This window comes from Oryctolagus cuniculus, chromosome 16 (genome assembly GCF_051225735.1).
Source record: "Oryctolagus cuniculus isolate XC-2025 breed Fujian yellow rabbit chromosome 16, ASM5122573v1, whole genome shotgun sequence".
In the NCBI taxonomy this organism is placed as follows: domain Eukaryota; kingdom Metazoa; phylum Chordata; class Mammalia; order Lagomorpha; family Leporidae; genus Oryctolagus; species Oryctolagus cuniculus.
The window spans coordinates 40,370,317-40,388,787 of NC_142882.1; the positions used below are offsets into that span (position 1 = coordinate 40,370,317).

General features: G+C 41.4%; 1 long non-coding RNA gene across 1 annotated transcript in view; it reads left to right on the forward strand.

Annotated features, from left to right (window-relative positions):
* The first annotated feature begins 1,170 nt into the window (after positions 1-1,170).
* The window catches only part of LOC149121696 (uncharacterized), a 28,874-nt gene continuing 11,573 nt past the window's right edge, over positions 1,171-18,471 (forward strand). The window contains exon 1 of the long non-coding RNA XR_016222402.1: positions 1,171-1,638. This is a non-coding gene — a long non-coding RNA (uncharacterized LOC149121696). The remainder of the gene's footprint in view (positions 1,639-18,471) is intronic.

An 18,471-nucleotide genomic window follows, 5' to 3' on the forward strand; every position in this document is an offset into this window, starting at 1 on the left:
ACTGAGGGATAGGGAAGAGTTCTCTAAGACAATGCTGATGTTTATGGTCCAGGAATCCCCATAGGAAACTTTGTGATTAATATTTTTCCCCAGAGTTCTGGATCTGTATTTTTCTTTCCTTATTTTCCAATTAGTTGTTTCATTTCCTTAAAGCAGACTCAACCTTAACATAAGTTGAGCCTTCAGAAACAGGAGACCATTAAGTAGTTTTTTTGAGGGATCAACATCCTATATTGGAGTACCAGTTCAAGTACTAGCCACTCTGTTTCTGATCCAGCTCCCTGCTAATGACTGTAGGAAAGCAGAAGATGAGCCAAGTGTTTGGGCCTCTACCTTCCATGCTGGAGAACTGAAATGGAATTCTGGGCTCCTGGCTTTGGCCTGGACCAACTCTGGCCATTGTGGCCATTCGGAGAGTAAACCAACAGATGGAGGAACTTTCTCTCTCTCTGTCTCTGTGTATCTCTGTATGACAATCTGTTTTCCAAATAAATACCTAAATCTTTAGCTATTTGAATTCTGAAATCTATTCAAACATGTAGATAACTGTGTTAACCTTCCTGCTTTTAGTAGTATTCTCCATTATTATTCACTTCTGCATTTTTTTGTGTGTAGTGACAAAAGATATATCATTTAAATGATCAAAAAAAAGATCACTCGGTAGAGACTGTAGGAGTAGCAGGTATTTAGAAAGAATTCCAGGTAGTGAGTGTTAAAAAGGGAAATTTTAGTAACTACCCCTTGATAAAGTTCCAGCCTCGTGTCTGAGAGTTTACTGGATCCCATGCAAAGGAGATACTATAAACAACTTCTGTAACATAACAACAAAGACATCTGAATTTGATAGGAATCCTATTTAAGAGATTTGCTTCCTGTCTGAATGTATAATAAAAATGAGTTGCAAATACATGGTAGTTATTACATTTATGATTGAGAACATTAAATTTAGGTAGACTAATGTATTAAAACATGTTGATAACATGAAGTAAAAATTGAAACATCAAAGGCATAAAACCAGAAAAGAAACAGAGGTATACACAGTAGAAATAGTACCACTCTAGACTTTGATGAGTGACACCTTACACTTCTGGTCAGAGTGAATTCTAACAACAAGCTAACAAAGATAAACAGTCTATTTAAGAGCGGCTGGAAAATTCCCCTCTTGCCAGCAGCTGGCATGACTGTTGTCATTCAGAGGGCAAAAGTAAATGTCAGACAATTGAATCATTTAGAGACTGAGATGACAATGACCTATATTCTCATTAATGCTGTTTAAAAGTTCTTCTCCGGGCTATCAAGCAGATGATGTTTAGTAGTGGTATTAAGTTAAAGAAGAAATACAAGAAGTCCAAGTTTAAATAAAGAGCTCAGTTTTTAAATTGGAATTCTTCTGAGAAATTGGCTGTTGGTATTTGCCTACCAGGTGTTTCTTTGAAATTGCACTGATAGGATCCAGGTTTTATAGATAAGAGCAATGCAAACTCCAGAGTCAGTGTGGTGCTCTAAGCAAGTACAAAGGATCCACAGCCTGCACAGACAGGGTCTTCTACTCTTACTGCCTCCCTATAGCTGGGGAAGTATGTCCTTCAAGTTCTTAAGGAACACGAAGCCAGCAAGTTGATTCCTTCCAGAATTAAGGTGGGTAATCTCCTTGTGCCACCATTTCTTGCTTAGTCATTTATCTCTGGTTTTCATCCAGTTTTTATTTACTCTAGTACTTATTCATTTATTGATTAGAATCTTTCAGCCTGAAATTATATTGACCTTGGCTTTTCCTTTTAATTCTGTCTTAGCTTCTTGGAGTCAGTTTAACTCTATGTCTGTGAAACCAGCTTCACACATTTTCCTGGTTTTAGTCTGGCTACACCTGGTCCTAGGGCCAGAGGATGAGCCGTATCCAGCAACACTATTGTAGAAAAGAGGATCTTTAACGAGAAAGGTTCTAATGCCAAACAGATAATTTATACATCCTTCAAGTTCAAAAATATTCATAGCAGATGGTCAAAATTTTCATGGCTACCCAGATATGAGTTCTAGCTATACAAACTATCTGGTTAGTCTGTAGGCAGCAAGGCACCTTATTAAACTTGGAACTAAAGCAAGATGATCAAATAGATTGTCCTAGGCATAATCTGACTAGTTATGTAATGTTCATTAAGCATGTATACTAATTAAGAACCAGAAAATCATAAAATTAATTTGTAAACATTATAAGTTCATGAATGATAATACTTTAAAAAGTTCTTGGTAAATGGAATAAAATGTAGTAATTTTGTGAAAAAAATTAAAATCCATGTGTTTTTTTCATAATAAGCATCTTCCATTGACTTTGTGAAGACCACCTCATATGTATGGATTTTTCTGCACAAAAATTAATATCTTTTAATTCTTTTTTTTCTGTGAACTTTTTTTTATTTGACAGGTAGAGTTGGAGAGAGAGAGAGAGAGAGAGAGAGAGAGAGAGAAAGGTCTTCCTTCCGTTGGTTCACTCTCCAAATTGGCCTCTACTGCCAGTGCTGCGCCAATCCGAAGCCAGGAGCCAGGTGCTTCCTCCTGGTCTCCCATACGGGTGAAGGGCCCAAACACTTGGGCCATCCTCCACTGCTGTCCCGGAAAACAGAGAGCTGGACTGGAAGAGGAGCAACCGGGACAAGAACCCGGCTCCCATATGGGATGCCGGCACTGCAGGCGGAGGATTAACCAAGTGAGCCACGGCCAGCTCCCTCTGTGAACATTTTGAAGTACTCTCATACTTGATGTGTCAGTAGAATCCACCAAAACAGAAGCTAATTAAAAGTTGGCAATTTGGGGCTGGCATTGTAGCATAGAAGGGTAAGCCTCCATCTGCATGCATTGCCAGCATCCCATGTGGGTACCAGTTTGAGTCCAGGCTATTCCACTTCTGATCCAGCTCCCTGATGATGTGCCTGGAAAATCAGTGGAAGATGGCCCAACTCATATGGGAGACCTGGAGGAAACTCTTGGCTCCTGCCTTTGGCTTGACCCATCTCCTGCTTTTGTGGCCATTTGTGGAGTGAACCAGGGGATGGAAGATTTCTCTCTCTCTCTCTCTCTTTTGTGAAATGAACTTCAATTTAGAATAAAATATGTCTGAGTTTATCTTAGCTATATGCAGTGTGGTTACGGAGATGGAGATTTGATTTTATAGTCCATACATTCAAATTGGCCTGTCTATTGTAGTCCTGTATCAAGCATCACCAGTAGTGGATAGAATGGGTGTTCCTTCTAGATGACTCTGAATTTCCCTTCTGGGTCCAAGTGCCCATTTCCAAAGTTCTGTGCTAACAGTTTTGTCACCAACAACTCAGCTGTCACCTGTAGCCCTTCTCCAAGACTTTCTTTGGGTTACTAAGCAGCTTTTCTCAGCAGTTGGTGCACAGGATTGCTGGAAATACCTGAGAGTTCACCCCTGCCAGGGCTGACCAGGCCAATGCACATTTGTGCAAAAGCCCAGGTCCAAAATGGAACTAGCTCTGCAGATTCCTACCACAGACACAATAAGGAAATCATTCTAAGATGCACACATTTCCCATTTCTTACATGTCTGGAGTGGGCTGCAACTTAGAACTGATTTGTCATATTTTAAGTAGTAGTGTCTTGGATGTCTCTGACTATTGATTGGGAATTATAGTCAGTGAAATTAGTGACTAGAAAAGAGAAAATAAAACTTTTGGAAAACAGGAAAGGGTTTATGGAAGAATTAGCATCTATGCTGGTCACATGTGGAAGTGTCAGACCACAGTTCTCATTCTTTTGTAGGTATACTATCTGGAAATTAAGGCCACTCATAGTCTAGGGAGGAAGTCAAAGAGAGGAAGCTGATTTTCATTGTGCTCCACATGTGTCCAGCACTGAACTAGGTTCTCGGCCTCAAGTAACTCTTTGGTTCTCCTGGTAATCTTGTAGGCCAGGAGGTGACATAATTAGAAAGAAATTTTCTGGAGAAGACAGCCATATTGACCTGAGTCACACGCCTGGGAATCATTGCACTGACTGCATCAGAATGACCTTACCGTCCTCTGCTTTAGATAAGGTCTGGTCTCCTCGCAGCTAAATCCCCAGATTAGGCAGGAAAGACACTAGTGTTTGGAGCAGGCAGATTTTGGTTCTAGACCAGGCTGTTTAATTTCACAGCTATATGATGCTGAACAAATTACTTAATGCTTAAATATCATTTTAAAAGAACTCTATCTCCAGAGGTATACAGTGTAATATTTGCACACATGAGAACACTTCAAAATATTCAGAGAAGATGGAACTAAAATATATGTTTATTTTGGTGCAAAGCATTTTTGATACCTATGTGTATGAGAACTTTCCAAAAATTCATTAAAATGCATATTATGAAAAACTACTCATGGATTTCAAAAATTGCTTATACCAAAGAACATCATTTATTCCAATGTCTATGAATTTTTGCTTTATCTTTCTTCCCCTTTCATTATCTATTTTCATTGTAAAGTATGTTTTCCTAAATAACAGCAAGGTAACTGATGCCAAGAGAACAAACTCAGGGATTTGGGGAGCAATGGTCAAGTCCAGGGCCATAGTCTACCCTAGGCTACAAGATCATCCTCATTCAGCCACTGGAGAACCAATGGTCAATAGAATTGAACTCTCTAAGTTTGGCCTCTTATATCCATGGCCAGAACTGATGTGAAGTGAGACAGAATCTATAGCTTGGAGTTAGTATTGGGAAATGAAATAGTAGGGAGGTAAGCCCTTTAATCTGTTGGTCACATCATATTCTATTTTTATTAAATCCAATATTGATTTTCCCCTGTCAAATGGTGTTTAATCATAATTTATGTTTTATTTTTATGTACCTATAACTGTCAAATGGAGCTACTTATCAGCATAAAATAGCCAATGGTATCACTTTAGTTGATACAGTTGACCTGTCTTATTTTACATTTATCATTTCTTCAGCATCTCTTGCTCCCCTTCTATGTCTAAGTAGCATGTGGGTGGAGAGACTTCAGTGTGATTGTTGCTACCTACCCTTTAGAGGTACCTACCTTTTGGAGACAGGAAATAAGAGCAGAGTGTTTTGATTTAGTAGTAAAATCAAGGTGTTGAACCTCCTTCTAAAAAGAAAAAAAATTAATTATGTGAACTAACATACATAGCACTTCAAAAGAAACTGACTTTTATAAAGACATGAAATTCTGTGGGGTTTGAGCATTCAGCAGTTCCAGGAGAAGAATCCTTGGGAGAAGTTTGAACTAAGGTGAGGGGAAAAATCGGAAGTAGTCAACGAATGGCTAGGAGGTAGGAAAAAAAATCTTCCAAGCTAGAGAGACATTGTGTGGAAAGAGAGGTAGGAATCAGATCAAGACAACAAGGCACAGAATTAGTTTTTAAGATTTTATTTATTTATTTATTTGAGAGAGAGAGAGAGAGTTACAGACAGAGGGAGAGACAGAGAGAAAGGTCTTCCATCCGCTGGTTCACTTCCCAAATGGCTGCAACAGCTGGAGTTGCATTGATCCGAAGCCAGGAGCCAGGAGCTTCTTCCAGGTCTCCCACACAGGTGCAGGGCATCTAGGCCATCTTCTACTGCTTTCCCAGGCCATAGCAGAGAGCTGGATCAGAAGAGGAGCAGGCGGGACTACAACTGGAGCCCATATGGGATGCTGGTGCTGCAGGCAGAGGACTAACTTACTGAGCCACAGTGCCCCTAGGATTAGTTTTTCAAGCTCAAAAAAGTGAACTATATAGGGTCCAGATGGAAGCCAAGGGACTTGTTTTTATCAGTCTGTGTACAGTGAAGGCACAGGTTTGGTTTCTATGAAGCTTTCCTGCATAAACAGAATACATACAACTCTCCTTCCCACAAACGTCTCTATGATTATGTACAAGTGAGAAAAATGCATGTTGTTTTTGCATACCAAGCTACAAATGTTACTGTGCCTACTTTCAAAATGAAAATGCTTTAAAACAGACTAAATATATGACTCAAGCCATTCTTTATGTATTTCTAAATTGGGAATCAAGTCACAGTTGGGTACCTAAGTGTTTATTTATAAGACATTTTTCTCTGATGCTAGAAGTTTCACTCTGAAGTATTTTGTTAAAGACAAAGCATACAATAGTCAGCTCCTGGGTTTTTTTTTTTTTTTTCTGTAGTATGTTTCTGAAGATTAGCTCAATATGCACACACCATGCAGATTTTATTTTACTTTTTTTTTTTTTTTTTTGACAGGCAGAGTGGACAGTGAGAGAGTTCACCCCACAATGGCCGCTACGGCCAGCGCGCTGTGGACGGCGCGCTGTGGCCAGCGCACCGCGCTGATCCAAAGCCAGGAGCCAGGTGCTTCTCCTGGTCTCCCATGCTCGTGCAGGGCCCAAGGACCTGGGCCATCCTCCACTGCCTTCCCGGCCCTCAGCAGAGAGCTGGACTGGAAGAGCAGCAACAGGGACAGAATCTGGCGCCTCGACGGGGACTAGAACCTGGTGTGCCGGCGCCACAGGCGGAGGATTAGCCTAGTGAGCCGTGGTGCCGGCCTACTTTTTATTTTTTTAGTTTGTCTTTCATTGACAGTGTACAAATTTATGTGTACTGAAAGATATTTTGCTGCATATTTTGGTGTAATCATTCAGAGTATTTAGCATCTCAGTCATCTCATACATGTATTGTTTCTTTGTGTTAAGAACATTCAGAATTTTCTCTTCTAGTTATTTTAAAACACATATGAGGATACACCAAAAAGCTTGTGAAAAAAATGGAATTAAAAGATACATTTATGTTGGTGTAAAAAGAGAAATCCATGCAGATTTTCATAAATGCATTTTCTTATGAACTTTCCCGGGTACTTTATATTACATGTATCAGACTGTTTACCATCACTTGAGTACTCAATAAGGAGTTGTTAATGGAATAAGAAATACCTTTTGCCAACTAGTTAAAAAGCTAAGAATGTTAAAATTTACTGTATATGGTAACTTATGAAATGGTAATTTTTCCATTCAATTATTATTTACAGCCACTATCTATATTCCCATTAGACTAGGTTATTTTTTGCATTTTACTTGTTAAACTTCTTATTCCTTGAAGTATTAAGCCTTTTTACTGTAATGTAAATTTAAAATATGCTATCTCAAAAACTAAAAATAAGAAAGGGAGAAGAATGTAGGGTGGGAGGGAGGGAGGAAGGGAATATTATTATGTTCTTAGCATTGTATCTACAAAGCACACTGAATCTTGTAAAAACTAATTAAAATTAAAAATTAAAAAAATCTAGTGATGTAGTGATATACTAAAAATATGCTAAGTAAGCACAGTTTGATTGCTGTATAAAGTCACAGAATGATTCATCTAGTTTTGGAAATCAGAAAGTAATGTTTGAATTGTGTTCCTTCTGTTTAATAGCTTGTGTGAGAGACAATCTTTCATTCTTATGGGCAAAATAGGAAATAAAAACATAGTTTGCAGGGGCAGGCATTTGGAACAGCAATTAAGACTCTCCCTGCAACACCTGCATCACATATCAGCTTCTGATTCCAGCTTCCTGCTAATGTGTACTCTGGGAGGCAACAGATGATGGCTCAAGTACTTGGATCTCTGCCACACTTGTGGGAAACCCCGGTGGACTTCCAGAGTCCTGGCTTCCGCCTGGCTCAACCCTAGCTGCTGTGGACATTTAAGAAGTGAACCAGAGGAGGGAAGATTCTCTCTCTCTCTAAGTTTCTTTGCCTTTCAAAAAAATTAATTAGTAAAAACTTATACTTCGGAATTAATTAAACTAATATGTAGAGAGCACTGGATACAATATAGCCCTGTCTTATTAGGCCTGGGATCTCCTGATTCTATCCAGGTGCCCCAGCAATATACACAGGAAACTCAGTTGTTGGTGGAAAGAGGCAGAAGTTAAGTGGAACAGAACTGGGGCCAGCGTTTCTATGTAACATTTCCTAAACTATAGATTTGTAGTTTCCTGGACAATTTACAGTTTTTTTAAAAAAACATTTATTTATTTGAAAGTGTGGAGGGGGGAGAGAGAGAGAGAGAGAATATATATGTATATCTTTGCTCTTTTGGTTCACTACCCAAATGCCAAAGGCAGGACCAGGGAACTTAACTCAGGTCTCACATCTGGGTGTCAGAAACCCAAGTACTTGACCTATCAACTGCTGCCTCCCAGAGTGAGCATCAGCAGGAAGCTGGACCAGAAGTGAAGGCCTGTACTAGAACCCAGGCACTTTAACATGGGATGCAGGTGTAGTAGCATCTTAACCCACTATACCACACAGCCATCCCTGTACAGATTTTTTACTTATATATATGTAAATATATATACATATAAATATATAAATATTAAATAAATAAACTGAAGGAACAATACAATTAGATAGATTAGTATGTGTCCTAAGATATATACATGTTTAAGAAACAGCAGTGCAGACTGAAAGAGGCTATGTGTACACAGGAATTCTTCACCAGCTATATTCTGAATTATTAAATTTGAGCCAACTTAACAAACTATATTGCGCACCTATTAGGTGCCAGGCTGTGCACACACTACTGCAGATCCTGCCCTCACATATGTCTCAGAGGAATCGAGAATTGTTGGGCACAGAAGCAGCTGACTAGTCAAAGCCATAAATGTAAGCACAGTTCCAGTACAGGCACACAGATCAGGAGGAGTCGTCCCTGGGGAAGTGATAGATTCCCAGCCAATAAAAACAAAGGCACAGCCCTAGGAAGGAATAAACCCAATCTGAGCACCGAGAAAGATTTCCTGTAAAGTCATGACAAAATGCTGAATTCAGACAGAAATTGAAAGAACTAAGAGACTGCAAATATTCTTTTTTTCTCCTAGTGTATTTACACACACACGTGCGTGCACACACACACACAGGCTCCTGAGTAGTTTGAAAATTCTGTTTCGGTCTTGCAGCATAACTGGATCCTATTATCCAGTTACAGAGAAGGAGGAATTCAGTTTTCAGGAAAACAAATCAAAGCCTTACTCACTTGTAAGTGGGCCTCACGCAGGCAAAGGGATCAGGGAGACACTTACTGGCACTTGAATTTCATGTATACATGGCAATAAGTGGATAGTGCGTGCCCTTGGAGCACCTGCTTCCTAGAACTCCTTATGGTGTCCTTGTTCGTCCATCTTGATTTTCAGTGAGGCAATGAGAGTCATTGTCTGTAATTTGAACAAATACGTGTAGTTGCTTCATTCTGAAGAGCAAGGCAATGTGGAAAGGCAACATCAGTTGTGCCACAGTAAGCCAACAACAAGCCCCCTTGAGCAAGAAACCATTGCTGTTTTATCAATATTTATCATTTAATTTTCATTAGAAGCTACACTCAGAGGTGCAGTCCTGTCGGGACTGAGAAGTGTAAAGACATCCACAAAAGCCACAAATGCAACCACTTTGCTTCTGGCTTTGTGCCTGTTTTTTTTTTTTTTTTAACTGTGTATTCATGTCCTGTTCCCTTTCACAGGCCTAATGTTACTGGCTGACACTGATTAAAGATGACTTCATGTAAACTATGGTCACTTGATTAATCTGGCTTTCCCTGTCAGATACTGGAAGGGAGAGAAAGAAAGGGAGCATGAACAGAGACGTGTATGACAGGTGAGCCTGCTGTGCACTCTGTCCCAGTTCCTTCCCTCCCTCCTCTGTTGCTGGAACCCCCTGGCTTCTCTCCAGTCAACCTTTGCTGAACAAGGCGTATGACTGAAAGCAAGCAGAAAATGGAGTGCGATGGAAGATTTAGGCAGGCAGACTCCGGTTCCTATGCACTATCTTCTAGACTGTTGATTTGTAGATCTCACTGCCCCAGATAATTTACAGGTTTGGGGGCTAAACAGATAAATCTATTTTCATTTTAATTGCTAAAGTAACTTAAGCTTCCCTGTAAAACAATCATATTCTGATTCTTTTTATAATTGTTTTAAAAAGATTCATTTATTTGAAAGTCGGAGTGATAGAGAGGAGAGGGGAGAGAGAGCGAGAGAGCGAGCGAGAGAGAGAGACAAGAGAGCGAGAGAGAGCAAGAGAGAGAGAGAGTGCACAAGCACTTCCATCCACTGGTTCATTCTCCAAATGGCAGCAACAGCTGGGCTAGTTCAGGCCAAAGCCAAAGAGTTTAGAACTCCATCCAGGGTTCTCACATGGGTGGCAGAGGCCCAAGGTTTTGGGCCATCTTCCTTTGCTTTCCGACACCTGGGCAGGGAGCTGGATCAGAAACAGAGGTGCCGGGCTTGGAACCAACACTCTTGATAAAGGATGCAGGTGTGGTCCACAGTGACTTTTCCCGCTTTGCTACAAAACAGGCCCTTGAGGGATTTTTTTTTTTTTTAAGGGGATGTCACTTCTGTTGCGAATAAGTAAGTGCATCAAGAAAATACCAACAGAATGCTTTCTTCCCCCGCACCTCTCTCTCCTTTCTTTTTTTTTTTTTTTAATGGGGTGGGACTTGCTAAATTGTAATTAATTCTAGTCCCTGAGCCATGCTTTTCCATTAACCTGTGGTTTATTGTGGCAGTTTCTCTTTTCAGCTTGGCAAATTAATCCTCTAAAGAATGGCCAGCTCTTCCAGGGAACATTGAACTAATGATGCTCCTTCTTCTACAAAACTGGTTGGAGATTTAAATCGTGCTTCTAAAGAAAAAGTGTCCTTTAGCTTTTTCTTGCAGAAAATTAGAATTTAAAAAAAAAATCATTTTCGTTACCCATAGACATAATTAACAAGCTGGTCTATTTGTTGATTCTGGATATTTAGTAGTATCCAGGCTCCACATTTTAATATGCAGTGAAGTTGTAATAAAATATAAGCAAGGCCATAAAGCAGGAAATACTGTAATATGTTTTTGCAAGGAAGGCTTTGGAATATAAAATGTTCCCAGATCTCTTCATTATAGTGGCAGCTGATAGTGTATTTCTCAGCTTTCATGAAAAAAAGTTGTGGATCTGTGATTCTGCTGAATAAAGCTGTGTGTATATGAAGTATCTGCAACACAATCATAGGAAGCCTATTTTTTGTTTCTCCAGTTCTTGCTTATGTTACTCGTATGAATAATATGATTGATTTTTACTTTATCTCCAGCTGGCAGTGTAGTCATAAATCTATCTGTGAGCTACCCAGTGCGGGATAAAATGTTATTTTTCCTCCGCGTGGTCTCCTTTGATTACAACTGCAGCCTCGCCTGGCCGCATTCCATCCATAATTAATCGTGGCTTTGGTTTCCAGTTGCAGCCGGGCAGGCCGGGGCTGTGGCGTTCACCTCTTTAGATAACGGTCTCCTCTGGCCAGCTGGCCGGGGAGCGGGCACTTTTCGCACGGCTGCCAAGGGGCACAGAAGGCTGAGCCTTGGTCAGGAGTAGCTCAAGCAGACACCGTGCCCGGGAAGGCCTGTTTTGCCGCGCTGCCTGGCTCCTCAGACTTCGGGGTAAACACCATCCGCAGAGAGCTTCCGCGGGCCAGTTCTATCAGTATGATAGATGGCATTTGAGTGGTGGCGGGAAGATTGCTTCCTTGGAAGTGTCACCTGAGGGCCTCCCCACCCCCCTCCCCTCCCCCTCCCCTCCCCCTCTCGATTGAGCCGTCGCCCCGTTAGCACTGGTGACTGTTGTCATAAACAAGACGTTTGTTCTTTTCTGTCATATTACTTATTTGCAGGGCATAGAGTTCCACAGTACTCCCAGGGAGAGAAAGTGAAACACAGTAGGCAAGAAAGATAATTATCCATTCACATCCAGCTGCCAGCACTCGGGGGTGTTGACTCACAGGCAGTGGACACTGACAGGCGGTCAGTGTTCCGTCAGGAAGAACACAGGCCAGGAGGGGCAGCCAACTGGCTGACGGGAGCCCAGCGGACTTGTGGGATGACGGGGCGTGGCTGTTCTGCACTAGCCTCTGGCTCATTCCCGTTGGCTCATGGCTCAGAGCTCTGCGCAGGCTTCATTGCTTCTCCTCGCGCACGACACACTCAAAATGACGGTGCTTCCTAGAAAGCTCTTATGCCAGCTGTACTGGGCAATTCTGGGCTGCTTTGGGGTGGAGAATGTCTCTAATGGGGCAGTAGGAGGTCTTTTGCAGTTAGGGTCTGTATACCCCTGGCTTCTGATTGGTTTGAAGCTGGCTGGGGTGCCCAGTGGTCGGAGAATGGACACTCGGTGAATTGGGAAGGGGCTCCAATTAGTGATTCCTTTTTCTGTCCTGCCTGGCAACCCTGAGATTTATTTTTCAACAAGAAGATATGTCACTGCTCGATTACTGGTAGAAAGGCATACATACCAGTAATTTTATGTATTTTATTTTATTTTTAAATTTTTTTGACAGGCAGAATGGACAGTGAGAGAGAGAGACAGAGAGAAAGGTCTTCCTTTTCTGTTGGTTCACCCCCCAATGGCCGCTGCACTGTGCTGATCTGAAGCCAGGAGCCAGGTGCTTCTCCTGGTCTCCCATGCGGGTGCAGGGCCCAAGGACTTGGGCCATCCTCCACTGCCTTCCCAGGCCGTAGCAGAGAGCTGGCCTGGAAAAGGAGCAACCCAGACAGGATCCGGCGCCCCGACTGGGACTAGAACCTGGTGTGCCGGCGCCGCAGGTGGAGGATTAGCCTATTGAGCCGTGGCGCTGGCCTACCAGTAATTTTAAATAGATGTATTAGTTATTTCATTCCCTCTCTGCACTAATACCTTGAAAAATAAATACCACGTGGAATAGTATCATTTGGTATTGATTTTGGTTACAATCTCATAAGTATCAGAACTCCAGTTGGTTTTTGATTACTCGAAGAAAACTTATGTAGATTTTCAAATTCAAATATTCCTGGGAGTTGTGCAGGTGCCCCTGAAGGAAGTGGACAAACTGTGAGGATTTTGAGAGACTAAGGAGAAAATAAAGGGAGCAGCCACAGAGGGAGCACGTTCGGCAGATAGCTGGCGTGTGGGAAAGTGAAAAATGAGGGAAGTGGGTCTAGTGAGCACTAGGAAAACTCCTTTGTCAAAGGAAGCCAGACATCTAGATTTTTACCTGACAGCTCATTTTCAAATGCCAACTGGAGACAGTGGGTTAAACTACCACTTGGTATACTCACATTCCGTATCAGAGTGTTGGTTTGAGTCCTAGCTGCTCTGCCTCAGATCCAGCTCTTTGAGTGTGCCTTGGAGGCATCAGAGATGGCTCAAGCAATTGGCCCAATGGACCTCCTGTTTGAGTCCTGGCTCCTCTGCTTTCAATCCAGCTTCTGGCTAATTAATCTGGGAAACAGAGAATATTGGCCCAAATACTTAGGAACCTGTCACCCACATGGGCATCCCAAATGAAGTTCCTGGCACCTGGTTTCAGCCTGGCCCAGTCCTGACTCTGCAGGCGTTTGGGGAGTAAACCAGCAGATGGAATATCTTTCTCTTTTTCCCTCTCTCTCTCCCTCTCTTCCCCTTCCCTTCCCTTTCCTCCTTTCCTTTCCACTTCCTCTCCCTCTCTCCCTATCTTTTGCTTTCCATCACTCTGCCTTCTGAATAAATTTTTAAAAACTTAACACAAACATTTGGTGCCATCAGTGAAAAGGGCCTAGAGCTGCCAGCTGACTTTGCATTGTATCAAGAGTCTTATAACAGAATGAGGCATTTTAAGGTGTCTTTAATCAAATTAAATGCTTTTAATAAATTTATTGTCCTTTAATCAAATTAAAATGCCCTTTAATACATTTAATCAAAGGTATTTCACTTTGTTGTACACATGCAAAAAAACCACCCAAGTAATAAAAAACTAATAGTGATCCAGTTAAGTCACTGTGTCTTAAATGTCTGCAAAATCCTTTTTTTAAAAGATTTACTTATTTATTTTTAAGTCAGAGTTACACAGAGAGAGGAGAGGCAGAGAGAGAGAGAGAGAGAAAGAGAGAGAGAGAGTCTTCCACATCCACTGGTTCACTCCCCAGTTGTCCACAAGGGCTGGGGCTATGCCGATCCGAAGCCAGGAACCAGGAGATTCTTCCAGGTCTCCCACATGGATGCAGGGGCCCAAGGACTTGAGCCATCTTCTACTGCTTTCCCAGGCCATATCAGAGAGCTGGATCAGAAGAGGAGCAGCCGGGTCTCAAACCAGCACCCATATGGAATGCCAGCATTGCAGGCAATGGCTTTATCTGCTACGCCACAGCACTGGCCCCTACAAAATCCTCTCAACACAACTAACATCAGAAAATGTGTCTTCTCACTTAGGGGGCTGGTCTGAACGGCAGGTCAGTTTCATTACTTGGGTGAGCTGTGTTGTTTTCTTGCATATTTTTTCCACCTCTTTTGTAGCCACTGCCATAGACCATGATGTGGCTGATTGAAAATGAAATTCTCTTGTTATATTGTCAATTACAAGTTTATGCCTCCCTATAACCTTATTTGCATTTTATGATGTTAACCATTGTAAGAATTTAAAGACTGGCATAAAATATGATACCATTAATTCAACAATATATTCCATAGTATAAGCATAATAAAATTTAGGTTTGTAATACAATAAACAAATTGGATTCTAAGTAAATTATGAGGGCAAGATAATGTAGAAAGATGGTCTATAATAATTCAAAGGACTTAGGATGACAGAGTTTTTGTTACTTTTTAAAAAAATTGTGCAGAAAATGAAGATTTAAGTTCAGGACTTGATACTCTAGAGAAAAAAAAGTTTTGTAGAAAATAAGGAAAAATGGACAACCTTGGATGGACACAAAATGAAATGTTTCTTCTTCAAATCACTTTTAAAATTTTTGTATAAAGATTTACTTATTTGAAAGAGAGAGCTAGAGAGCTCTTCCACCCACTGGTTCACTCCCCAGATGGCTGCAACAGCCAGACTGGGCAAGGCAGAAGCCAGGAGCCAGGGTTTCTCAGATGGGTGGCAGGGGCCCAGGTACCGGGCCATCTTCTGCTGCTTTTCCCAGGGAGCTGGATCAGACCTTAAGTAGCTGGGACATGGACCAACACCCATATGGGATGCCAGTGTCGCATGCAGCGGCTTTACCTGCTGTGCAACACCACCCGCCCCTCAAATCAGTTTTAATTTTATGGCAAATGCTCACTCATCAGCACCACTGGGAAGTCCCTGGGCTCTTCCTACCGTTGGGATTAGCATTTTTCCAAGGATCTTACACAGAGTAGGGACCCAGTGAGGGAATTCTGGATTCAGTAATGTTGGTTCCTACAAGATACTATGGTTCTCACCCCTAGTGAGTTCTTGAAATCAGCCACCCTCCATGGTTTCTGTTCTATTCCTGGATACAAAAACAGTGGTCCATGTTGGGATGTACAAGGTTGAGAGTACCAGGGGCCAGCGCCGCGGCTCACTAGGCTAATCCTCTGCCTTGCGGCGCTGGCACACCAGGTTCTAGTCCCGGTCGGGGCACCGGATTCTGTCCCGGTTGCCCCTATTCCAGGCCAGCTCTCTGCTGTGGCCAGGGAGTGCAGTGGAGGATGGCCCAAGTGCTTGGGCCCTGCACCCCATGGGAGAACAGGAGAAGCACCTGGGTCCTGCCTTTGGATCAGTGCAGTGCGCCTGCCGCAGTACGCCGGCCGTGGTGGCCATTGGAGGGTGAACCAACGGCAAAGGAAGACCTTTCTCTCTGTCTCTCTCTCTCTCTCTCACTGTCCACTCTGCCCGTCAAAAAAAAAAAAAAAAAAAAAAAAAAAGAGAGAGAGAGAGAGAGTACCAGGGCTGGAGTTCAACCTTCCAAGGTTCCCATGTAGCCCTTGCCCTTTGAATTCCTAGCACTGCTGGCAGTGAGTTCAGACTTCTACAAGGGAAGGAATGTTGTCTTCCTCCACTGAGGTTATCTTCTTGGAATAGGTGAAGAAAAAAAATCTAGAACAAAATGCAAATGTGCAAGAAAAAAACTAAAGCAAAAATTATATCTTCATAAAATCTGTTGCCCATAGAGCATTCTGAAGCATCTAGGTAGCAAAAACTCAGAAATATCTAGAAGCAGACATAAAAGCAAAAAAAAGGAGAAGCAGCAGTAAAGGGAAGGCAGTGTATGTCATTAGGAGAAAAAAAACGGAGAAAAAATATCTACTATAGCTATCCATCTTCTATTTGATATTTGTATACTTTACTCAATATGGTTATTAAAGGTGGGAATTTGGAGAAGTTTCAGCAAGTTGTCTTTACACAAAATATACCTGAGAAGACTTTATACTCTTGGGAATAGGTGTATCGAAATGTTTGGACTGGAAATTTTAACTAACTTGACAGTGAAACACAAAACCTTGTCTACTTTAATATAATTTGTTCTCCCCTCAAAATACAGTATAGAAAAAAGACAATTACTCAATATTTAAGTAGTTATTAGTTCTCTTGCTTCATGTAACTATTTTTGAAATTAATTTGCACACCAAAATACAATTTAGAGTAGACATGTAATTATGAAACAATTCATTTCTCCAATAATCTGATACCTTTAGGTGTTTTTTATTAGTGTTTTATTACTACTGCAAGTGTTGATATCTTTATAACAAGCATTAAGATCACTTTAAGAAGCAAGTGATTCTATTATGGAGGCTACATATACACTTCTAGCAGGGATGAGAAACTTTTTTTTTTCTCAAAGGCCATTCAGATATTTATAACATTATCCATGAGCCATACAAAATTATCAATTTAAAGCTTAGCTTCCTTTAGCTATATTGAATTTCATGTACTGCCTGCAGTCTCCTTGGCAGGGGCTGACCAAATGACTTTGCAGATGTTATATATATTGCTGGAAGGCTGGAAATTCCTCATCCCTGAGAGGATGAGTATGGAGCTTTTGGTTGGTTGTTTGAGTTATAGTACCCATAGCACAGGAATTAAAGGTACTCCATCTTGAAAATTTGGATACAGATTAAAGACAGATTCCCAGGGCCGGCGCTGTGGCACAGCAGGTTAAAGCCCTGGCCTGAGTGCTGACATCCCATTGGGCACTGGTTCTAGTACTGGCTGCTCCTCTTCTGATCCAGCTCTCTGCTATGGCCTAGGAAAGCAGTAGAAAATGGCCGAAAGTCCTTGGGCCCCTGCACCCACATGGGGGACCCGGAAGAAGCTCCTGGCTTCAGATCGTCACAGCTCTAGCTGTTGTGGCCATCTGGGGAGTGAACCAGCAGATGGAAGACCTCTCTCTGTGTCTCTACCTCTCTCTGTAACTCTGTCTTTCAAATGAATAAAATAAATCTTTATAAAAAACAACAACAACAACAAAACAGATTCCTTTGAAAACTGTTGGATGGCTCAGCAAGGAGCTCTACAGATGATAGAAGATGTGCATACCTGACAGGGAAGAGAAATGCAGAGAAATGAGCACAACTGCTTTATGAAAGTTAAGTGTCCAAAACAGCAATATTTCTAAATAAATATATTCTTTTAACTACATAAAACATGAATGTGTAAGAAAATTAGTAAATGTTTTAAGTAGGGCTTTGTCTCTTTAGCTTAACATTTATTTTATTTTTAAACCTATCCCCGAGGAAATTGAAATAAGAATTTTTGAGAAAGAAAAGATTTCTTGCATCCAGGCATGAAAATAATTGGATTTAGGAGTTCATGTACACTTGAAATTCTAAATATCATGGAACCACAGAGAATTCAAGGACAAAAGCAGGAGTGCTTGGTACTTGGAAGAATATTAGGGAATCCACTAATCCCTGTAATATAAGTGAAGCAAACCTTACATGTCTATGTTTATGTTCATTTTTTGGGGGTGAGGAGATTATGCAGATCTATTCAAAGACCTCAAAATGGTTAAGAACCATCATAAACGAGGAATACGTCCAACAGATTTCCACATTTCTCATGGAGGGTAGAAGAATCAAGTGAGGATAGGATTCGCTATAGGTTGTACCTCCACCAGAAATCAAGAGTCCAAATAAACATTTGAAGAGCTCATCTGGGAAGATACTAGAGTCGATTCTGGAAGGAGACAATAAGAGGTAGGAACAGCACTGAGAAACGAGGGCTCTGGAAGAAAATGAGTAGCAACAGGCATTTGGTGCAGAACTGGTAGCCTAAAATAAGAGCCAAGTAAAGCCCTCGAAGTAGGAATCACAAGGCTTTGCTAGGCAGTGGTAGCAGGGCACAGCACAAGTGGACTGATGGGTCACCTGGGCGCTGTCTTCAGAAGCCAAAGTCATTCAGGTAGGTTAGCAGAAGGTGCCATGTCACATCCTAGGTTCAGGTTGGTACATCATGCTTGCTTGGTCATAATTACTTCAGAACTAGGTAAGATAGAGTCTGTGGCTAAGCAAGACTGGAGAAAGGCATGGATCTAGTTAAGGTATGGTTCTGTGGACCAGAACTTTGAATTACAATCAGTTATGTAATGAGATGTTTACTCTAGGTTACATTTGTTTGTAAAAAGCAGTAATTTTCTTATTGCTCTTATTATACTTAATTTTCTTCATTGGCATCTTAGTCTTGCTATTTACTTGTGATGAGCAGTCAAAAGAATGTATTTGAATATCATT